The sequence below is a fragment of the Poecilia reticulata genome, chromosome 6 (assembly GCF_904066995.2).
Source record: "Poecilia reticulata chromosome 6, P_reticulata-male-v2, whole genome shotgun sequence".
NCBI classification, from domain to species: Eukaryota; Metazoa; Chordata; class Actinopteri; order Cyprinodontiformes; family Poeciliidae; genus Poecilia; species Poecilia reticulata.
Window position 1 is genome coordinate 28,725,553 of NC_088835.1, and position 25,049 is coordinate 28,750,601.

Here is a 25,049-nt window from a genome sequence, read left to right on the forward strand (position 1 = left end):
ACGTGCGCAGTGCCGTTTCTGCTTCACGGAGAAAAAGGCTGAATGAATCATCAGCTCTGCTTTAGAAATGAACCTGTGTGGGCTTATTCAGAGCTCCAGGGCCGAAACCATTCGCTGTGCGTAAGACGAGCCGATCCGGAGCGCGGCCTTCAGTCCGGGGATTCAAAACCAAACGGAAGCCATCTTGGCGTCACGGCGGAACGAGCAGAAAGGAAAACTGATATTTAACTTTTAGTTAGGAAAGTTACAAAAAAGCAAAAGCATCATGTTGCTCCAGAAAAACTCAGATTAAACTTGTATTAATATATCAATAATTACACTTAATAGTAAGAAGATGTCCAAAGTGCGGCAAGGGGGGCATTTGTGGCCCTTGGATACATTTTGTATGGCCCTGACTGCAATTCAAGAACGGCACACTGAGCCTCTGACCCTTTCTGTAATTTACTATGTTTTCCCTTTTATCATTTTTCTTTTCTTTCCCTTTTCCTTTAACTTTTTTGTTTTGTAAAATTAATTTTTTCTTACATTTTTTTATTTGTTACTTTAAAGCTTTTTTCTTGTTTCTTTTCATAAACTTTTTTCTTCTTTTTGTCCAACTTTTTTCCTCTTTCATTTTATTTTTTTTTAGTTTTTTTTCCTTTTAATTGTTTTCTTATTTCTTATTTGTTCTTAACATTTTTCTTTTTTTCTGATTTTGCATTTTTCATTTTACTTCTTTTCCTTTTCATGAACTTTGTATTTTACATATACATATTTTTCATCTGCATCAATGATGCTGGACTGGACTAATCATTGTTCTCTCATTATAAATGGTTCTACATCCCATTCTAGCGGAACCACTGACCGCCGTCATGGTGCAGGACTTGGATGCCGGTTTGCAGGTTTCGTGTCTGCAGCTGCATGCAGCCCCTCAGTGACGCTCTGGTGAACCTGTTGCTGCTGTCAGTTAGCGTTAGCTTCAAAGATGAATCTGTAACATGCGTTTCCCATCCAGCAGCTGACAGCTGGGATTCTGCAGCGATGAAGGAGCCGCTCCAACATCAGGGAATCAGTCGCTCGACGTGCTTCCTGTTTCTCTTTCCAATCGCAAAAAGAACAGAGAAAAAGCCTGAAGCGTCTAAAAGCTCGTGTCAGATCATCCGTTTGAAAATCGAAAATGTAATTAGCGATTCTTGAGATAAGGGACAAAATAGGTTAAAAGACAATGTAGTTATTCCTTAAGCTTATGTATTAAAATATGACAAATAATGTTGAGGAAATGTAAAGACCCCAGCTGCAGGCTCCCAGTGGAAACATTGTTTTAAAACTTACATTTTTACTGGACCTGACCCAGAACTTTGTCATCACCATCTGACAAAAATAAATATAAAATTATTTTAATGATCCTGTTAGTGATATTTTTACTCAGTTTTACAGATAAATGCTTCTCAAAAAACAAAATATTATTTAAAACAAAAAACGAGCTAACCGAAACTAGTCAAAGCTAACCGAAGCTAACCAGAGCTAACCAGAGCTAACCGAAGCTAACCAGAGCCAGCTGAAGCTAACCAGAGCTAACTGAAGCTAACCAGAGCTAACCGAAGCTAACCAGACCTAACCGAAGCTAACCAGAGCTAACCAGAGCTAACCGAAGCTAACCAGAGCCAGCTGAAGCTAACCAGAGCTAACTGAAGCTAACCAGAGCTAACCGAAGCTAACCAGACCTAACCAAAGCTAACCAAAGCTAACCAGACCTAACCGGAGCTAACCAGAGCTAACCAAAGCTAACCAGAGCTGACCGCAGCTAACCAGAGCTAACCGAAGCTAACTGAAGCTAACCAGAGCTAACCGAAGCTAACCAGACCTAACCAAAGCTAACCAAAGCTAACCAGACCTAACCGGAGCTAACCAGAGCTAACCAAAGCTAACCAGAGCTGACCGCAGCTAACCAGAGCTAACCGAAGCTTACCAGAGCTAACTGAAGCTAACCAGAGCTAACCAAAGCTAACCAGACCTAACCAAAGCTAACCAGAGCTAACCAAAGCTAACCAGAGCTAACCGAAGCTAACCAGAGATAACTGAAGCTAACCAGAGCTAACCAAAGCTAACCAGACCTAACCAAAGCTAACCAGACCTAACCAAAGCTAACCAGAGCTAACCAAAGCTAACCAGAGATGCCTCGCCCTCCAGCAAAGGAAGACACAGAAAGCATTTCTGATGCCCCCCAATAAAGGCAGATTTTTTTTTACATTGTTTTTAATGTCTGACGGTGTTGACAAAAACTTGGGACACAATTTAAATTTAGTTGGAATATATATAAAAATTGGTGTGTAAATATGTGGTTTCAACGGTATGAACCGGATCAGCCAGGCGGCTGAGCACTGCAGAGTCATCGATGAATGAAGACATGAGGAAGCTGTCAAAACAGACACAGGAGGTCAGGAGGAGCAGCAGTTCAGGGAAACGCAGGAGCCACGCTGAAACACCGGTCCGATGACAAAAGAGCCGGAGCGAGACGGAGAGAGCAGCAGCTGTCTGGAGGAGCAGTGAGACGGCACCGGATCGTGTCCCCAACAAGGTCCCGCGTGTCTCCTGACAGCCGGCTCGTCCTCTGATGTCACCGCGGCGCCTTCATGCTGTCGTTTGTTGTTCTGTGTCGTCCTCAGAGGAGAAGGACGAGTCTGACCTCAAACGGAAAAACCTCCAGGAGAAACCAGCTGGATGGTTCAGCAGGAAAAACAAAAAATGTTTTCTGATGATGCTGGAACCAAAGGATGACGGTCAGGGCTGCTACCATGGCAACACACCTAGAGGAGATAAACGGATCCATCCATCAATCGTCTTCCATGGATGTTAAACTGGATACATTTCTTATTTCTTCAATCTTTAATTGTTAAATCCAATAAACGGATGAAGATTTTTGGAATGAGCAGAGAAAGTTTGGCCCCTTTTTCCTGTGTGAAACCTTCAGATTCATTTTCTTTGCCATCATGGATCAATTAAGAGACATTAATCAAATGATCTGGACCTGCAGATCGTCCAGAACCATCAGCCGGACTGGATCCTCACGTTTTGCTCGGTAGGCAGAATCTTCTTCTGAGGACGATGAGTCAGCGGCTGCCACCGAGACGGTAAACTCTGATTCACTGCTCCTGACCGAGGCGCTCAACCCAAACGTGAAATAACGACGGAGGAAGCCGGCCGGCCGCCCGGCGCTCGCAGCCGAAGTCAAACGTATCTAAATTCAGCAGAGCAGAGCAAACTAACTGCTGACTCCGTCTGCTCCAGTCCCACACAAATCAGCCGAGTCCGTTCAGACGTTAGAGCCCCGAGGGGGGTGAAAGGCCTCAGAACCACCCAATCACATCACAACCTGTAACCTGAGCTGTCATGGCGTCTGCTGGGCTCCTGGAACCGTCAGACAGCAGGAACGTAAAATCATGAAACACAACTCAGGTCTGACAGGTGACCAAAACCCAAAATGGAGTTCAACCAAATCAGAACTCAACAAAACAGTCTGGGCTGCACAGTGGCGCAGTTGGTAGAGCTGTTGCCTTGCAGCAAGAAGGTTCTGGGTTCGATTCCCGGCCCCGGTCTTTCTGCATGGAGTTTGCATGTTCTCCCTGTGCATGGTGGGTTTTCTCCAGGTACTCTGGTTTCCTCCCACAGTCCAAAAACATGACTGTCAGGTTAATTGGCCTCTCCAAATTGTCCCTAGGTGTGAGTGTGTGTGTGCATGGTTGTGTGTCTCTGTGTTGCCCTGCGACAGACTGGTGACCTGTCCAGGTGACCCCCGCCTCTCACCCGGAACATTAGCTGGAGAGGCACCAGCACTTCCTGACCCCTGAGGGACAAGGGTGTAAGAAAATGGATGGATGGATGGATGAACTCTGGGTCCTTTTGATGTCAAACTCTAATCAGGTGATCAACTAAAACACCTGCAGTTTTCTGGACCTCAGTCTGGAGGATAAATAGGTTGGTCAGGAAAGGTGGACAGGAGTTATTAGGTGGTTGTTTAGATTTTACTTGATAGTTGCTGCTGTTTTCCTTCTTAAATTTTCTAACTTGATTTTTCTCAGATCTCTGAATATATTAGTTTAATGTTTGTTTAGATTCTCTGCTGTGTTTGTGAAGCACTTTGTGTTTTCTGAATGTGAAATGAGTTTACAGATAAACTTCAGGAAATCTGACTGAAAGTTTCTAAAAACAGCGCCTCCTGTTGGTAACACGTCTTCACCGCAGTAAGAAAACTGGATCAACCCGGTTTTCTGACACGTTGAACTTCAAACACACAGAACCAATAAAAAGCAGACATTTCTCCCATTATTCTTTAACTGCTGCATAATTATCTGAGAGCGGAAGGAGCTGCAGCCCGTCTCCGTCTGAAGGTTTTCACTGCATCAATCAGGCGACCGGCGTCACGACCTGCTGCGTAAAGTGGCACCAACTGTGACACACATGTCCTGTTACAACCTGGCGCTGAAGACTAGTTTAAAATTAACAGTGAAAATGAGAAAGACTGAAAAATGAGCCTAACTCATCTGACAGCCTGCTTTCTGCCGCCGTGTTGCCATGCAGACAGAAAAGATGTTTCCTTGAAGTCCTTCTCACACGTGGCAGGATAATTACGCGTTATTACAGCCGAGATGCCAACTAGCCTGAAACCGTGCTCGTTTTATCCGTGGAAAGTCGCCGCTGGTAGCTTTCTATGGAGGCCAAACTTTATCCACTTCAAGGAAAGGAGAATGTACCGGTCCGTCGTGGTGAAGAGAGAGCTGAGCCAAAAAGCGAAGCTCTCGATTTACCGGTCGATCTACGTTCCCACCCTCATCTATGGTCATGAGCTTTGGGTCATGACCGAAAGAACGAGATCACGGATACAAGCGGCCGTGAGAGAGAAGCTCGGTCATCCGGGAGGGACTCAGAGTAGAGCCGGCCGCTGCTCCTCCACGTCGAGAGGAGCCAGTGAGGCTCGGGCATCTGGTCAGGATGCCTCCTGGACGCCTCCCTGGTGAGGTGTTCCGGGCACGACCCACCGGGAGGAGGCCTCGGGGAAGACCCAGGACACGCTGGAGGGACTATGTCTCTCGGCTGGCCTGGGAACGCCTTGGGATTCTCCCGGAGGAGCTGGAAGAAGTGGCTGGGGAGGGAAGTCTGGGCCTCCCTTCTGAAGCTGCTGCCCCCGCGACCCGACCCTGGATAAGAGAGAGAGAGAGAGAGAGAGAGAGATAGAGAGAGAGAGAGATAGAGAGAGAGAGAGAGAGAGAGAGGGAGGGAGGGAGGGAGGGAGGGAGGGAGGGAGGAGGAAGGAAGGAAGGAAAGGAAGGAAGGAAGGAAGAAGGAAGGAAGGAAGGAAGGAAGGAAGGAAGGAAGGAAGGAAGGAAGGAAGGAAGGAAGGAAGGAAGGAAGGAAGGATGGATGGATGGATGGATGGATGGATGGATGGATGGCAAAAAGGCAGAAAGCCAACCTGAGCCGCACCGATGCCTGCAGGTTTCATCATCCAGGTGGATCAGGACGAGCTTTTAGGTTTTCTCTCTGACGGTTCCGTTTCTGCGTGGAAATTCTACCAAAAGGACGACGACGAGTTCAGGACGCTGAAGAAAAACTAGGAGGAGAAGATTTTTACCAAGCATTCAGAAAGTTTTAGACTAATCTCAGAAATTTACTAGAAAAAAAGTGAAATTTCTTAGTTCAAAAGTTCGATATCTGCAAGAAAACAATTTTGAGATTAAGCTCAAATATTTTAGAAAAATACTGCCAAAAACTTTTCTGCCAAGTTTAAAATTTGCTAGATAAATTTGCAAATTTTAAGATTAATCTCATAAATTTACTAGAAAGAACATAGAAATGTCTGCATTTCAAAAGTTGAAAACTTTTGAGAAAAAAAAATCTAAAATTTTAAGGATTATTTCAGAAATATTTTAGAAAAAAACAAACAAAAGCAGCTCACAAAGTTAAACGTATTTCGGGAAAATCTCCAAAGCTTTTAGATTAATGTTAGAAAAAAAAGAATTGATAAATCTCAGAAATTTACTAGAAAAAATAAAAAAATGTCTGAATTTCAAATTGGAAAACTTTCAAGAGAAAATCTAAAATTTTGAGGTTAATCTCAGAAATACTTAAAAAAACAGTCTGAGCTCAAAAGGTTTAACATTTCAGAAATTTTTTGGTTAATCTGAGAAATATTTTAGAAAAAACAATTTTTTTTAGCTCAAAAAGTAAAAAATTTCTAGAAAAATTCAAACATTTCAGGATTAATTTCAGAACATTTTTTAAAATTCAGTTTTTGATACTCTTACTAGTTTTAAAATATCTGATTTTTTTCAAGCAAATTTTCTACTTTTCAAACTCAGAAATTTGACATTTTTTCTAGAAAATTTCCGAGATTAATCTAAAATTTCTGAAACATCCTCCGTTTTTATCCATCAGTGACTTTAATACGCCGTTACGTTAAGAGTTGTCGAAAAATGAAACTTCTGCGAGACTTTTGTCAGATTACAGGAGCAGCATGTTTTCCATCTTTAGTCATCATTTCCCTGTGAGCGTCGGATCAAACCGCAGCCAAACGACCCTCACAACTGTTCACACACTCCCACTCAGTCTGCGCGTTAGTCACCGCCGCCCACCGCCTCTGACTAACACACACTCTCTAAATCTGCCGAAGCCGGATCCAAAGCATCACACCAGAGAGTTTGTGGCCGAGCTGCTCATGTTTCTCTCTTTGGAAGATCGAAAGCAAATTTTTAGCCTCAAAACTGAAATAGAAAACTAACGAGGCAACACACACTTTGAGTTTTAGTGGGGTTTTTTTCCCTCCAAACAGACAGAATGTTTGGATAAAAACATGAACTTTGTTAATAAAGTCCAAAGTTTGACTCAAAAACCAAACGGTTTCAGATTCTTCAGTTGAATCAACGACAAATTTCAAACATGAGACAGAAAAGACACAAAATACAGTATTAAGTTCCAACATGTCAAACCTGTTTCCAGACAGTGTGTTGCATTAAAAGAAGAGTTTAATTTTAGCACAGCTACATTTATGGAGCTAAATTAGGGCCAAATGTTTTGTTAATTTCAAAAATAGCTTGTTTAAAACTTAAATATGAAACTTGAGTTTTAGTCTAAAACTTGAAAACTAAACCATTCATCCAAACTGAAAATCAGGGAGTCATTTTTAAAATATTGATTTAATTCTAGAAGTATTTCTGAATAAATTATAACATCTTAATTTTCATTTTGGCATATTTGACGATTTTTTTTTCAATTAACTTTTTATGTTTTTAGGATCAAATCGTATTCTTTTTTACAGTTTCAAATCATTTTTCCCCTCTTTTAGATCTATTTTTTACTTTTAAATCAGTTTCAAGCTTTCAATTTCAAGTTTTAGGTTCTTTATCAGAATATATTTTCTTCAAATTAACAAAACTCTTGTCCCTAATTTTGCTCCGTATGTATTAAATCAAATTAAAATCTAAGGAAATCTACAAAGCAGTCACTGCTTAAAAACTCCTTAGAGAATCTACAGACATTATTATTTATTATTATTATCAGCTTTTTTATTTATGTGTTGAATCGCAGATCAAGGTTCTACAAATCACATAAAATTATGAGATTAAATCAGTTTGAATGTTTTACACAAAGGATTTAAAATCTGACAGTGACCTCTGTGTTGGTCTCTTTGTTTCTGTAGTGCAGATTTTAAGGTTGTGGTTAAATAAATTCCTCTTTCACTCTTTATTTAAACGACCTTTCGGTTTTAATTATTGTGCGTCTAAAACCGTCTGACAAGCCGAGACTCAGCAGGTCTAGAGCAAGAAAAAACCAGCTGAATGTTAATGAGTTTAAAACCCCTGCGCACACGCACACACACACACACACACACACACACACACACACACACACACACACACACACACACACTCCACCCACATTACTGTACCTACATGTGGTTTCCATGGAGAACAATAACAAGTCTTTGATAAAGAATGACTCACTCATTTCTGGGTATAATCAGCTCTCTGGCGCTCTGCTTCGTCCCCCGCCGCCTGTGAGCCGATGACACGTTTCCCTCGGACTCTGCAGCCATGCCAGGCGCCGCGCCGCGGGGGTCCAGATGCCCGAGCATCAACGCCCAGGTGTGAAAGCTGAAAAGAGAACAGCAGCTGGATCAGGTGGAGGGAAGGATCAGGTCTGATGTTAAACTGGGGTCAGTAATGAATGATAGATAGATAAATCTTTATTGTCATTGTCACAAGAACAACGAAATTTAAAAAGTGCCGTAAGTCAGTGCATATGCTAAAAAAAAAGAAAAAACTTGTCACACTTTACATATACTGTAAGAAATACATAACAAGTAGGTGATAAAATAAAACTAGTAAATAAGGATAACCACACTCTCACACACATCATTCATAATGATTAATGGTTATTTTATTGCATTTAGTTTTGTTATTGCTGTAGGATAAAAACTGTCTCTGAATCGGTTGGTTCTTGTTCTGATTGCTCTGTATCGTCTGCCTGAAGGCATCAGTGTAAACAGAGAATATCCAGGGTGAGAAGTGTCCTTTGTGATGAGTTGTGCCTTTTTTAGACAGCGGTCACTGTGCAAAGTCCTCCAGTGAGGGGAGTGAACAGCCAATGATTTTTTGGGCTGTATTGTAGAGATTTCCTTTGAGCCGCAGTGCTGTTGTTATACCATACAACATGCTTTGTTTATGCACTGAATGAAGGTTCACCTCTGACATGAGACAGACGTCACATTATGAACAACATCAGGGCTGCAGGTTTTCCTACAATAGAAACTACAGAAATCGGTTCGACAGCCTGTTGAGGTCACTGCAGAAAGAAGTAAGGGAGTACATCTCTACCAAAAAACTCAGGAAAAAATGGGAACATTTCTGAGCTCCAAAAGTTCAAAACTTGCTAAAAAAAAATGCTGAATTTTTTAGATTAAGCTCAGAAGCTTCTAGAAAATACAAACAGGAAATTTGTGAGTTTTATTTTAAAAAAATTTAAGAAAAAATGCAAAAGTTTTCTAGAAAAACAAATTAAATATTCTGAGTTAGAAAAGTTGAAAATTTGCCAAAAAAGGGACACGTTTTATTTAGTCTCTGATTTAAAAAAAAAAGACAATTTCTGAATGTAAAAAGTTGAACATTTGCTAGAAAAACTCAGAAATGTTTTAGATTAACCTGAGAAAGAAATTTCTAATCTCAAAAAGTTGAAAAGAATTTCTGAGTCAAAAATAAGAAAATGTGAATTTCTCAAACTTTTTGTAGAACTTTTTTTTTTTTAAGATTAACACAGAAATCTCTTTTTTTTTGTTGGACTTTTCAAACTCAGAAATTTGTGAGTTTCTGGCAGAAATTTACGTCTCCTTTTTATTTTTTAGATCTACATTGGCCCAAATATACCATCATAAAACTGATAGAGGAAACAGGTCGACCTAAAAAACACAAAAACTTCATGACATCACAGTTCAGTGAGTTCATGGACAGACGGACGGAGCTGCTTCAGATTGTAATGATTTTTAATTGCCATAATTTGCTCCATTATTGGAAGATAATTAATGAGGTTTTTAACGAGTTGGAGTTTTGACTCTGCAGCAGCGAAGCGTCTTCAAAGCCTCCGGCTGTAAATCAACATTCTGCGCTTGAGCTCCTTCTGGTGTGAAGGTTTTAATCCAGGTAGACAGAGCAGATTACCTGGATTATATCAGAGAGCATGTTTCCCTCGTGTCTGGAATCGATCAGCAGAATCAGGAGTTTCGTATTTTATTGTCCTGGATCTGAGCTGCTTTCTGCTCCAATCTGAACGTTTTTGTAACAACAGGTTTGATAAGAAGCTGCAGAAGTTTCACACTGAGCACTTTAAATCACATCACAGCCTTAGACTGCAACAATTCAGTGATAAAACACAAAACGGAGCATCGCTCTGAAGTTCTCCCATTTTCTTTACCAAAGAAATCTGAAAAGTGTGGAGTGCATTTGCACCAGAGTATCTCTCAAATATCAGACTTCACTGTAAAAACACCAAATCTTACCGAGTATTTTGGTCTAGTTCTAATATCTTGATGCATCTCAAATGAGACAAAAACAACTTTTCAACAAAACATGGAGTAAAAAAATGACTTAAGATGAAAACGTTTTAGTTTTACTGGTAGATTATTCACTTATAACAAGACATTTTTCCACATTATCAGTGAAATAATCTACCCAGCAGGGGTTTTTCTTGCAATCCCATAATGTATAATTGTGACTTTATTGCAAATTTTCTGCAAAGAATTGTTAAAAATACTGATGATAAATGATAAACTGTTTGCATTCCTCACTTTTTGCATCTCTCTGCTGCTGCCTCAGCCTCACTGAAGCCCAGATTTAATCCTCTTTTCTTGTTTTAGTTCATTTTTTGCTGTTATTTATTCATATCTAATTTATTATTTATTTCGCAGATCAATATTTCTGCTTTTTCGTCTGTAATGTCAGTTTTATAAGCACTAATTGGTGGATTTATTAATATTTTAACAGTTTGTTGTTGGATTCTGTCCGGCCCTTTAAATTCGCTCTCGGTCTTGATGAGGCCCAAAGTGAGAATCATGTTTCCCTGCTTCAGGTAAAGGTGAGTGAAAACCTGTGTGGAGCGTCAGGCAGGATGAGCCGGAGCAGATAAAGGATGCAGATGTTTGGGAGCAGATTAAATCCTGGAGCTGCAGGTGAAAAATAACCTTTGAGCTTCGACGTGAAGCAGAGAGTAATAATGATGCTCCGGTCCAGGAATCTGCATTAAACTCTCCCTCCTCCAGGCTGATCTCTGCTCCTCTTGTGACACAATCATGTGTTTTTAATTTGCTGCTGCCTCTGATTCTGCAGCCCAGATAAAATCCTCTAATTGAAGTATTTTATGCGGCTCCAGACGGCGAGCCGCTTCCCATTATCACCTCAGAAAGAGTCGGCCTTTCTGCTCTTCTTGTTCCGAATCGTGTTACCGAACTTTCAACAATTAACCGCGTCCTCGTTAGACTTTCCGCCATTTTCTGTTCTAACTTCAGTTCTGCAAACTTCTCCTTTTGTTGCCTCGATGTTGAAAACATTTTCAGCCACTAAAATCTGCATGAAGTTTATTTTAGTCTGTAAAACGTAAAAATCGCTCCAGACAAACCTAAAAACTGCGATCAGCCGTTTGGTTTCTCCACTTTTCTTCAGGATTATTTTAACTGAGCCTGTTTGAGGTGGTGACGTTGCATCATAACTGGATTCTAGCAAAGACTTTGACTAGGCCACTTCACAACCCACTTTTTGAAACTTTTCTAGGTGAACTTGCTGCTTCACCTACAACAACAAAACACACAACAAAACACACAACATACCAACAAAACACACAACATACCAACACAAACACACAACAAAACACACAACATACAAACACACAACAAAACACACAACATACCAACAAAACACACAACATACAAACACAAACACACAACAAAACACACAACATACAAACACAAACACACAACAAAACACACAACAAACCAACAAACAACAACAAAAACACAAACAAACAACACAAACACAAACAAAACAACAACAAAACACAAAACAACAAAAACCAAACAAAACAAACACAACAAACAACAAAACCAACACAACAAAACACACAACAAACCAACAAAACACACAACATACAAACACAAACACACAACAAAACACACAACATACCAACACAAACACACAACATACCAACACAAACACACAACAAAACACACAACATACCAACACAAACACACAACAAAACACACAACATACCAACACAAACACACAATGCAACAGCAAAAGCCTCATGGGAAAAGTAAACAATCCAGAAGCAAAACCCTCAAAAGCTTAAATATTTACAAACTGTAATTTGTAAATATTTAGGTTATAAACAGTTAATAAGACAGATAAGCTAAATATTTAGTTAACAAGCTAAACGTCAACCATCATGGCAGATATGCTAGAATGGATTTCATGCTAGCTTCTGTTTAGCTCAACTTCCGTTGTGACCTTTGGGCCACCGTACTTTCCTGCCCACAGAATCGCCTTCAATCGAGATCATTTCAAGAAACGCTGAGTTACTGCAGTTTCATTTCCCCGTGAAGTTTAAACTGACCGTCTGAATGATGGTTTTATGTAAAATGTTGCTCCCTCCGCTTTTATCCCGCCAGTCAAGTCGAGACAGTGAATATATGAAATGCATCCCAGAGCCTGACAATGGCGTGTTTAACATTTTACTTCCATTCATTCTTTAGAACCAAGAGGAATTGACCTTCAGGCTGATGCCACATTAATGAGGCTCCATCCATTATCTGGACGCTCGTTACTTTCTCCGGTCTCAGCTGGAAACAAAGGAAAAGCCGTAACGATGTTCTGACTGCACAAACAGGCATCCACACATTGTCTTATGGTCCGTTTTTAATGACCGAGCACACACACACACACACACACACACACACACACACACACACACACACACACACACACACACACACACACACACACACACACACACTGTGAAAGCGACGGTAATGATTCTCCTTTTCTCTGCAAACAAAATCGTTTTTTCTCTCCACTTCAGTTCGGTATTCACGCAGCAGCAAGAGGGTTTTATTTGATTTGTGCCACTTTCTATTCACAGCTAAAGACGCGACAATTTCACCACCTTGAAAGAACAAAAGCTGCTGCAAGTGTCGGGCAAAGCGCCGTGAAGATAACAGAGTCTGAAGAAAACTGAACATCACGGATCAAAACCAAACATGAGCCACAAACCCAGCTGGCGATTATCACCGCGGGAGATTAATGACGTCAAGATGGATCATCAGAGGTTTTAATCTGAAATGTGACACAAATCAAAAATGAAAACACAACAATGAAGAGACATGAGCAGAACCTGAAGCTGTCCGTCACAAACAGGAGTTTCTACATTGAACCTTATGTTTAGTTAGCAGCAAAAACTATAAGCCAAATATTTAGTTTGAACCAAGATATTTAATTTACAATGAACATACAAACTTGCCAACTAAATATATAGTTTAGAAACTAACTAAATATATAGTTAGCAATATATATTTGCTAACTAAACTATATATTTAGTTAGCAAACTTAAAGCTTAAGCTAAATATAGTTTAGAAACTAAATATTTAGCCCAACAGTAAATGTAAGCTAAATGAGTGAAATATTTAGTTAGAACTTATTTAGTTTACAATGAAAATACAAACTTTACTAAATATTTAGTTTCCAAACTAAATATAAATTAACTATTTAGTCTTTAAACAGAATATTTAGTTTGTAAATAAACCTAAATATTTGTTGTGCTTAGCTTAAATATTTAGTTTGTAAACAACAATTAAGCCAAATATTTAGGCTGGACTTAAATATTTTGTTACAAAGTAAATACAAACTTGTTAACTGAATAATTAGTTTGCAAACTAAAAATTTAGCTAAAATAAGCTAAATATTTAGTTTACAAACTCTAAGCCAATGGTTAGCTAAATATAGAGTCAGTAAACTAAATAAGCCCTGCGACAGACTGGCGACCTGCCCAGGGTGACGTTAGCTGGAGGGGCAGCAGCAGCAGCAACTCTTCTGACCCCATGAGGGACAAGGAGTGAACAGAAGATGGATGGATAAACTAAATAAGCCAAATATGTAGTTTACAAACTAAGCTATATGGTTAGTTTAAAATCCAAATATTTAGTTGGCTCCAAACTAAATATCAAGCTTGTATTTAGTTAGTGAACTAAATATTTGGGACTAAATAGCTAAAAGCTAAATATTTAACCCAGTAAATGTTTAGTACGTGAAAATGTAAAAACACCTGAAGTCACTGAACTTCATGGAAATGTTTTTATTCTGTGAAAAATAAAAACCTTCAGTCGGTTTCATCTCATCTGCCGTTTTCTAACATTTCCTTCTTTGTTTTCCACTTGGTCTCTGCAGCCGTTTCTGAGGGAGATTCAGTAATAAATCACAGCTTGTTGCCGCCGCTCAGCTTCACTGACCCAACCAACCTGTCATGGAGGGAAGAGCGCAGAAAGGAAACGGCGAGACGGCCTACAGCTTCCTGTCGTCATCAAGCGGCTCCAGAACATTAAACGTTTAACCTGCATCCAGAAACCACTTGTTGGCCATTAGCGCCGTCAGCAGCAGGACCTTTAAATCAGCTGGTTAGATTTAACAAAACTCAACATTTCGTTTTAAACGACGATTAGAAGGTCGTTAATCCCTCTGATTGGTAAAAACAGTATTTATTAGTCTATCTAAGTGGTGCAGTTCAAGGCTGAAGGGAGGTCTGTGCAGCTCTCATCATCTGAACAGCAGGCAGGTGTTAACTCGCAGCTCTGCTCTGACTTTGTTAATTGAAGATTTTGTTGCTTGTTTCCGTGGGAACGCAGCCAGAGTTTCAGGAGGAAAGTTAAAAAAAAAAGGAAAGAACCAGAACCGCTGTTGTTACAGCAGTTTTCTCTTAAAATAAATTAGACTTGGAGGAGCTTCATTAAATCAAGACTGATTCATTGGAAACCCACATTTTACTGCATTTGAACCAACACTGTATGGCAAGCCTTTTTAGCATAAAATCAGTTATCAGTGACAAATTACATCCTGGATATCTAAAAAATGCATTTTGACTAACCTTAGAGGTAATTTATTTCAAATGTCGTCGCTGGATTCGTTATTTGAGTCGTCACACATCCATTATTACAATTTAAAATATCACAAATGTAATTATGATTGGTCAAAAAGGTAACTTTAGATATCTGAACTGAGAATTGTGGGTAAGCCACCTCGTATTTCTACTGAGCTGTTCGAACCACTGGGTGTCTGCTTCAGAAATCTGCAAAGAATTTCTTATTCTGGAAAGAATAAAAGTTCAAGATATCAGTAATGTAATTCTGACTAATAAGAATGTTAATTTGAGATAACTCTAATCCCAGCCCTAATCCTTCCTTTCTTCAAAACATAATTTCAGACATCTTAATTTACTAATACGTCCAGCTGTAAACCAATTTCAGATATCTGGATTGTCAGTGTGGGGAAACCAATTTTATGTTAAAACTGCCTGCCATACATGCTACCATCACTTGTTCCTCCTACAACATGGAAATAGCAGCTTGTTTTAGGATGGTTCTTGGATGTTTTTACTGCCTTGTGTCAGGGATCTTTAACTGGGACTCATTCCCGTCTTCTGCATCGTCACCGTCTGGAAACTGAAAGTTCCTCCAACCTTTAGGTGACTGATCAGCTGAGACGACCAGCCGATCGCTCCGTTATTGGAAGGTGGTGTCGCTTCATCCATGTGGAAATGTCGGAGACAAACTAAGATTAATGCAGATCGCCTGAAACCAAACACACCACAAGCAGGTGGGGATGCTGCTGCTGCAACCAGAACATTTTGTATTTGGAAAATGAGCCTTTTCAAAAACCTTCACACAAAGCAACGTCACAAATATTATTGTAGTTGTTGTTTTGGTTTCACTTTGGGATCACTAAAGTATTTTTGAATTGCAGGCACTGCCCCTCACCTAGTAACCCCAATGAAACCCAGCCCGTTACCTAGCAACCCCAGCAGAGTTCCGTTACCTAGCAACCCCAGCAGAGTTCCGTTACCTAGCAACCCCAGCAGAGTTCCGTTACCTAGCAACCCCAGCAGAGTTCCGTTACCTAGCAACCCCAGCAGAGTTCCGTTACCTAGCAACCCCAGCAGAGTTCTGTTACCTTGCAACCCCAGCAGAGTTCCGACCGTTACCTAGCAACAGAACTGAGCCCCAGCTCCAGCTATGTTAGAAGTAAAGACTACTACCTGGTTCTACAGCTAAGATACAACAAAAGAAAAACTTCAAAAATGTAAAAAAAAAAACAACAAAAAAACCTGTTGACCGTTTTTCTTTCTTCAGTTAATTCATCATCAGAACTGCAGCATTTTGAACAGATGAAGGTTTTTAACTGTATAAAAAGTAGTCGAGGCAAACAAATGCACAGTAGTTTTTTTTTTTACTTTCAGAAAGGACGTCCTTAAAACCTTAAAACTCGTTTAAAATTAGATTTAATTGATGAAAGAGACACAGAGGCTCATTAAATTATGACTGGATTAATTATTACTGAGCCGTTTGGTGTTGCAGATGTTCTGGTCCACATATGACAGCTTCTGTCTTGGCTGACTTTAAAAGCAGAAAATTAAAACTCACCCTTGTGTAATAAATGCACTAGAAATGATGGTTTATTAATTATCTTGTTAATTTAAAGTTTACAACGTGAATAATAAATACATAAGAGCGGAAACAAAAAAGAAACGGAGGAAACAGACATCTGAGCAGCAGGTGATGATGAACTGAATGTGAGGGAAAATGTGACTGACTGGAGTTTTTATTACAGCCTCAGTAGCTGGTGAGTTGGTTCCAGTTGGTTCCCACTGGGAGCTTTGGGATCAGAATAGTAACTTCAAAATACAGGAGGAAAAATACAAAGGTGTGTCAGGAACATTGTAGATAGAAAAAATGAGTTCTGACAAAATCCTCAGGAATTTTTAAGTTGCTCTCAGAAGGTTTCTGGGAAATCGTGGATATTGCTGGGTTTCAAAAGTGAAAAATTTTCAACATTTTGAAATTTTGTCTTCTCAAACTCAGAAATCTATTTTTTCTAGAAAGTTTGAGAATAGAACCAACATTTCTGAGCTTTTTGGCAGATATTTACTATTTATTTAAACATTTCTGTATCTCTTGCAAATTTTTTACTTTTCAAACTCAGACATTTCTGAGCTTTTGGCAGAAATTTACGCCATCTTTTTAAAATATATATATAATGGCCCTAATACGCCATCATAAAAATAATTCAACGTCGAAAAGTTGTTTTCCTATAAATTTTTTTTTTTAGAAAATTTCTGAGTGTAATCTCAAAATTTCAGATTTTTTTTCTCATAATATTTATTTTGGCAGAAATGTACTTCTCTTTTTTTCTTCTGTCTACAATGACCCAAATATGCTGGTGTAGAAAAGTCAAAAATGTTGTTTTTCTTATGATTATCCCTAAATTTGGGTTATTCCAGATTTTGAGGTAAAGCTGATATTAGCCTGTTCTCTTCTTCATATCAAACCTCTGTCCTGCTTTGAGCTCCTAAAAAGACTCAGTGGCAGAAGAAAATCTCCCAATTTAACAAAAACTGAATAATAAGTTTGGAAAAGCAGCCGGTTCACTGGATAATTACTCACACACTCGGACTGAACTCTGTGAGCAGAACCGGACGAATTAAAATCATTCCTGAGAAACAAATCTGACCCGACGGAGCCTGTAGGGAACGTTGAAGGTCCGCTGACCTCTCACAGCGCCTGTGAAACCAGAACAGATGGACGGGAAGTGAACAAACCATCGTCATGTTGCTAAGTTCTTTAAACCGGGCAGAAATAAACAGAACCAACAGGTTTAATAGAGTCAACATAATATACGACAACACTAATAACCACAAGCTCTATAAACAGCATCGCCTAATAAAACAATAAAACCTCAGTACAGACAGAGCTGTATGCACTGCAAAAACACTAAATTACCAAGTATTTTTGGTCTATTTTACAGTGTAAATATCTTGGTGTACTTGAACTAAGACAAAACTAACTTATAAGTAACTTTTCACCAAGCTATAGGAGCTTGTTTTAAGTAAATATTACAAGTCCCAAGTGTCATGACTGCTATAACAGTGATGAGCACAATCCGAAGGATAGTCAAATCCGTCATCAATGATGACTAAAACGCTGCATTTAGCATCCAGATTTGTTAAACAAACCTTTTACAGTTTACAATATTAATGTTTTATATTACCATTGTCTTATAAAACCGGGTAACTTTCCCCACAAGTAATAATTAACTTCACACATTACCCTTTTCACATTTCCATCCTTCACTTATCAACCCAACCACGGTCTGGTCTGTGTATCCAACAGGATAATCAACTGTTTTAAAGCTCCACTGCCGTTAGCCTCATATTAACTGGCATCATCAAAATGTCCACTGTTTTTAACTGAACACCAATCAAAAATAGAATTACAAGACTTACAAAACAAATACAGAATTTAACTTGGCATTGTTTTAACTTCAATTCCCACACTTCAAGCACAAAGAATAGTTTCTCTAGCTTTGGCTGGAATCACTTTACTCTCATGCTTTGATCTACTTTACGTGTCACCAAGCAACTTGCACTGAATATGATTCAAACAAAAGCTAAATTAAACTCCTAACTACCTCCTTTCACAGAGCGGGTTGGCCAAATTTACCTTTGTTGACATTATGAATGTTTTTGTGCTCTCATTTGTTGTTGTTTTTCTCATTATTGGATTATTGTATGTCACATCACATGACCTGTCTAATTGAACACACTCGTGTATAATAAAGGGTGTGTCCTTCAAACAACTAAAGGGGAACAACACGAAAGCAAAACGTTTTGAGTCTCATGATGTCACGTTGAACGCTGTGCCGAAAAGCGATTCTGCTAATAGGTTATGGGCCCAGAATGAAACAAAGAAAATGAACACACGAGAAAAGGACATGGCACACAGCCGCTGGTCAAGACTTCTCTTTGATGGAGACGAGAAAAATTACGAACTGTGGGAAACAAAGTTTCTAGGACACCTTCGATTGCAAGGGCTGAAACAGACAATTTTGACAAGCCCCTCTGATGAAGACGATGAAGAGGAAGACGCACAGAAAAACGCCGAGGCTTATGCGGAGCTCATTCAGTTTTTGGATGACAAAAGTCTATCACTAGTCATGCATGACGCGGCAGATGACGGACGTGCGGCGCTTGGAATCCTGCGGGCCCATTACGCCGGCAAAGGAAAGCCCAGAGTGATTAACCTGTATACTGAGCTGACTTCACTGCAGAAATCACCCTGTGAGTCGGTTACCGAGTTCATCATCAGAGCTGAAACCGCGATCACCGCTTTAAGGAGTGCAGGTGAGCAGCTGAGCGACGGACTTCTGATCGCCATGGTTCTGAAAGGACTTCCAGAGACATTTAAGCCATTTGCTGTTTATATTACTCAAAGCGAAGATGGTGATAAATTGACTTTTGCAGAGTTTAAGACTAAACTCAGAAGTTTTGAAGACATTGAAAATATGCGTGGCACAGTATCTGAGGACAACGTGATGAAAGCTAAAGCACATTCTGGCTCCAAATGCGCACCAAGAGGCGTAAATGATCCTGGAGCAGGAAGTTCTGAGATCGTATGTTTTAAATGTGGGATGAAAGGCCACATAAGCAGAACCTGCCAGCGGAAGCAGTGGTGCAGTTACTGTAAGAATAACAGTCACAACAACGCGACCTGCAGACGGAGAAAACAACGGGACAACGCGCGGAAAGTAGCCGAAGAGACGGGCGGCGACAAAGAGTTTGCTTTCCGGGTGAGCGACGCGGACACGCGAGTGGACGGCATCAAGAGGAGAGGTCTGATGGTGGACGCTGGTGCGACATCGCACATAATCACTGACATCAGTAAGTTTCGGAAGTTTGATGAAAGTTTCCAGGCCGAGACGCACTGCGTGGAATTGGCTGATGGATCCAGGTGTTTTGGAGTTGCTAAGCAACGAGGAGACGCGGAAGTGTGTTTGATCGACAGCAGAGGTCGACGTCTTAAAACAGTGCTGAGGAACGCACTGTACATCCCTTCATACCCGCAAGACATCTTCTCAGTGAAAGCTGCAACATCCAGCGGAGCAACGGTGATTTTCAAAGAAGGAAAGAACGTTCTTCTCAGAGACGACACCAAGTTCCCCATTCACGTATGTAACAAACTGTATTACTTACAAACGATGGACAATGAATGTGGTGATCAGTGTAAAAAATGCTATGACTTACAAAGTTGGCATGAGATTCTTGGACATTGCAATTACAGAGATGTACTGAAGCTAGAAAATGTCGTTCATGGCATGGAAATTAAAGGGAGAAGTGAGCCATATTGTGAAGTTTGCACAAAAGGAAAATTTGTTCAGACTAGGAATAAGGGACCAGATGCAAGAGCTACAGAACCACTAGCAATGGTCCACACAGATTTAGCAGGACCTATAGACCCAATGTCTAAAGGTGGTCACAGATATGCATTATCCTTCACAGATGATTATTCCAGTGCAGTCTTTGTATACTTTTTGAAAAACAAGAGTGACACAGTACAAGCTACTGAAAAGTTTATTGCTGACATGGCCCCACAAGGAAAGGTTAAATGCATGAGGTCAGACAATGGTACAGAATTCACAGGAAAAGAGTACCAGTCATTACTGAGCAGAAATGGTATCAGACACGAGACCTCAGCACCATATTCTCCACATCAAAATGGTACGGCAGAACGAAACTGGAGAACTCTATTTGACATGGCTAGATGTATGTTGATCGATGGTGAGTTACCAAAAATGTTATGGCCATATGCAGTTCAGACAGCTGCTGTAGTGCGAAACAGATGTTTTAATAATCGCACAAAGCAAACGCCCTACTTTATGTTGACAGGCAGGAAGCCTAACATTTCTAGGATGCACAAGTTTGGATGTGTTTGTTACACTTATAAACGAGAGAAAGGGAAGCTGGATTCAAGGTGTGAAAAAGGCATTTTTATAGGGTATGACAAGAATAGTCCAGCCTATATGGTCTACTATCCAAACAGCAGGAAAATCCAGAAACACAGGCTTGTGGAATTTGTATCCAAAGAGAAAAATGAGACGGGTGTAACTTTGGATGATGATGATAATATTAGAATTGGTTCTAGAGCAACCAAAAGTTCAGATGCTGATCCAGTAAATGTTTCTGACCATAAACTGAGGACAAAAGAAGAACCAATAGCGAGTACCAGTCAAACAACAAAACGTGAAGAACCTGAGAGGCGATACCCTGTCAGAGAGAGAAAGAAACCTGGTTATTTAGATGACTATGTATGTAGCATTGATGAAGAGCAGATGGGTAACATTGATTATTGTTACAGACTGATAAGTGGAGTACCTCAAACCTTCAAAGAAGCTGTAACATCTGTGAATGCAAAAGAGTGGGTTACAGCCATGGATGAGGAAATGCAGTCATTAAAGGACAATGTTACTTTTTCCCTGACCAACTTACCTGAGGGTAAAGCTGTAGTGGGGGGTAAATGGGTGTATGCAATCAAAAGGAACAGTGATGGATCAGACAAATACAAGGCTAGATATGTTGCTAAAGGATTCAGTCAAAAGAAAGGTGTGAACTATGATGAAACCTTTTCACCAACTGCTAGCATGACGAGCATCAGAGTGCTGATGCAAAAGGTGGCACAGGAGAACATGTTTGTTCACCAGATGGATGTAAAGACAGCATATTTACATGCCCCAATTGAATGTGAACTTTATATTGAACAACCAGAGGGCTACAAGAAGGAATCCCAAGAAAAAAGACTGGTGTATAAACTGCAAAAATCTCTTTATGGACTTAAACAGTCAGGCAGAAACTGGAACAAAATGCTGCATGACTACCTATGTGAAAACAAATTTGTTCAAAACCCTGCTGATCATTGTGTTTACACAAAGATTACTGATACTGAAACTGTGTTTATCATTATATGGGTCGATGATTTGATTATTGCTGCCAGTGATACGAATATCCTTAGAGATGTAAAAGAGAAACTTGCATCCAAATTTAGGATGAAGGACTTAGGAAAGTTGATACATTTTCTTGGCATTGATTTTGAGAAAGATGCTAACAGTATTAAAATGTCACAATCGAAGTATGTGAGGAAAATACTGGAAAAGTTTGACATGCAGAACTGTAAGCCGCGAACTACCCCTTGTGAGCAGAAACTTAACTATGCTGATAATGCTGAAATAATGAGTGATGCCAGAAAATACAGAGAGGTAGTAGGAAGCTTAATCTATTTGTCAACATGTACAAGACCAGATTTAAGCTATGTAGTAAGTAAACTGGCACAGTACTTTGCAAACCCAACCACAGAGCAGTGGAATACTGTAAAGCATGTTTTCAGGTATCTAAAATGCACACAAGATAAAGAACTATGTTTTAAAAGGGGTGCCTGTGATAACCTTATACATGCATACAGTGATGCAGATTGGGCAAGTGACGCATCAGATCGAAGAAGTACAACAGGTTACTGTATGAGTCTAAATAAAGACGGTCCGTTAGTCTCATGGAAGACTAAAAGACAGCCTACAGTAGCTCTATCTACATGTGAAGCAGAGTACATGGCACTAGCTGCTACTGTACAGGAATGCTTATACTTGAAACAACTGTTGTTCAACATGGATGGTATGGATTACTTAGCTAAGATTTATGAGGACAATCAGGGTACCATATCCTTAGCCAAAAATCCAGTGTATAGACAAAGATGTAAACATATTGATATTAAATATCATTTTGTCAGATCAGTTGTAATAGAAGGAAAAGTCTCTCTAGAGTACTGTCCAACTAATGAAATGGTTGCAGATGTATTAACGAAACCAGCAACAAAGACTAAGTTAAAGAAATATGAAGTGTTTATGTTTGGTGTATCATGAATGTATTTAGGTTGAAATGTTAAGGGTCAGGAAGTTACCCAAATGTGAGCAAGTGGGGGTGTTGACATTATGAATGTTTTGTGCTCTCATTTGTTGTTGTTTTTCTTTCATTATTGGATTATTGTATGTCACATCACGTGACCTGTCTAATTGAACACACTCGTGTATAATAAAGGGTGTGTCCTTCAAACAACTGAAAGAAGGGGAACAACACGAAAGCAAAACGGTTTGAGTCTCATGATGTCACGTTGAACGCTGTGCCGAAAAGCGATTCTGCTAACAACCTTCGCTTGATAAAATTGGCAACTATTGGGAAAAAGGTGCACAGGAACCGTAACACAGCGTCACATGCTGGTCAAATATGAGGTAAACATCTTACAGCGTGGTGTTGGTGTGTTTTCACCATGTACTGACCTGAAGGATAATAAAATAGAAGTCAGCATTGACTGCCTTTAGCGTCCAGATTGCGTCAGAGGCAAACCGGAAGTCCGCCACAAAACCAATCCGGAAGCAACGCCCCCAAACCAAACAAAGGTTCCGCTTTGCCACTGCTGCTCCCCTCCCAACCTCAGGAAAGCGCTGTGGATGCAGGCATGTCGAAACGAAAACAAAATATAATTTCGTCATTTTGGGAAAAAAAGGAATAAATTATATATGAAAATATTTCAAGATGATAAAATTACCTAAATAATGTGGAGGCATTTTATGAATAATTTATGAATATTAATGAAAAAGTTCTAGTTTCACTTATGACAAGACATTTTTTCTATATTAAAAATAAAATACTTTAAAAAAGCTCCTCTATTGTTTGTTATTTCAAGGCTACTAAGATATTTACTCTAGAAACTAAACCAAAAACACTTAAATACAACATGTTTTATTCCAGCGTCATTAAGATGTTTTCCAGAGAGACATTTCCACTTTCAAACTGCAGCTAAGGTCGGATTTTCCTCCAAATCCAGATTGAGTGAAACCACATACATGAGGAACGTGAGAAACCAATCCTGTTAGCCTGCAGGTCGGGAGGAAAATAATCCTTTTAAGCATCAGAATCCCATCTGAGAGGATGAGTTGGGAGTGAAAGGCGTAGCTGCATCTACAAACAGGCTCCTGAAACATCAGTGAGGTGGAAACTCAGAACTCCTCATATGAGCCAAATTAAAAACACTAAGCCATGATGGATGCTGGGGTTTGGGCATTAGCTGCTTTGGCTTTCAATTCATATTCTCCATTACTCTGCAACTATAAATATTCTCAAGTAAATAAAAAATTATTCCCAAAAAATGTGAGTTTTCACTTAACTAGGACAAAAAAATAAATAAATCCCAGTTTTGGACTTTACTTTGAAAAGATTTCAGTAGAACTGTCATGTGGTGTAGATGGTGAGGATAGATGCAGTGGAGCCGGGTTGAAGTGAGAGAAATTATGATTTAATGATGAAAACACAATAATCCAGGCAGCACAGACGAGCAACGACTCAATGAAACTGCTTGAATTGTAGTAATTTTTAGTCCTCCCTCAAGTGTTTGCAAATATCAAACTGCTTGACGGCTTCTGACCCTTGCCACCATTTTGTTTCCTCAAGCTTCTAAAGTTTGCCATGCAGCCATTTTTACAGCAAAATAAAAGCCATGTTAGCTACAAACCTCTAACCTGCTTTACAGCAGCAGGTGTCCAAAGTGTGGCCCCGGGGCCAACTGCAGCCCTCCGATTTTTGGGTATAAAGCAGGGGTGTCAAACTCCAGTCCTCGAGGGCCGGTGTCCTGCAACTTTTAGAAGTGCCTCTGCTGCACCACACCTGAATAGAATAATTAGGTCATTAGCAAGGCTCTGGAGAACTGAGGAGGTAATTAAGCCATTTGATTCAGGTGTTTTGTACCTGTGGCACATCTAAAAACTGCAGGACAGCGGCCCTTCAGGACTGGAGTTTGACACCCCTGGTATAAAGCGTGTTTAAAATCTCACATTTTAAAACGGCAACTGTATGATTTGGATTCCTTTTCTACAAAAATTTTCTTTAAAATATTGTCCGTTTGGAAGATGAAATATGTTAAATGTGACCCTTGATGTTTAAAAATGTGATATTTTGACGCTAATGGAAAAAAGTTGATATCTGTCATGGTGGTGTCCCTTTTTTCCACAGTAAATGAACCAACTTAAAATGACTGCCACTTCCTATCTTTTTAACGATTTAAAATATGAGCTCCTCGCCCCAGACAGACGGCTCCGTCGTCTCTCTGTGGTTGACATCTTTAGCTCTGGAGGAGGCTGGAGATGAAGCGGGAAGCTCAGCAGGGCCGGCGCACATCAAACCTTTCCACCGCTGGCAGCAGACAAAGCTTTCTCCAGGTGTTTGTTATCCGCTCTGTCTTTACTGGTCTCTGCTCTTTGTTGCTCAGTTTCAGATCAATAAGCCTGCCAGAGAAATGCTGTTTCATTTCCTGAAGCGTGAAGGAAAAGCAAGAAGGACGAAATCCTAGAAAAAATAAATCTTTTCTTAGCATCTGATGGTTTTCAGTGATGGATCCA

The 25,049-nt window shown here is 39.8% G+C and overlaps 2 long non-coding RNA genes across 4 annotated transcripts; one reads left to right on the top strand and one right to left on the bottom strand.

Annotated features, from left to right (window-relative positions):
- Positions 1–13: 13 nt before the first annotated feature.
- LOC108166381 (uncharacterized) lies at positions 14–23,073 on the bottom strand. Of its 3 annotated transcripts, none has more exons than XR_001776734.2 (5): positions 22,935–23,073; positions 17,222–17,338; positions 7,977–8,126; positions 5,461–5,587; positions 14–2,786 (listed from the first exon to the last, which is right to left on the bottom strand). It is a non-coding gene; the product is annotated as an uncharacterized LOC108166381 (long non-coding RNA). The 3 variants fall into 3 exon arrangements; XR_001776732.2 differs by having other exon boundaries at positions 5,450–5,587; XR_001776733.2 differs by lacking the exon at positions 17,222–17,338 and having other exon boundaries at positions 5,450–5,587.
- LOC145551871 (uncharacterized) lies at positions 11,922–14,110 on the top strand. The gene is made up of 3 exons (XR_014087729.1): positions 11,922–12,423; positions 12,655–12,840; positions 13,956–14,110. It is a non-coding gene; the product is annotated as an uncharacterized LOC145551871 (long non-coding RNA).
- Positions 23,074–25,049: the final 1,976 nt, after the last annotated feature.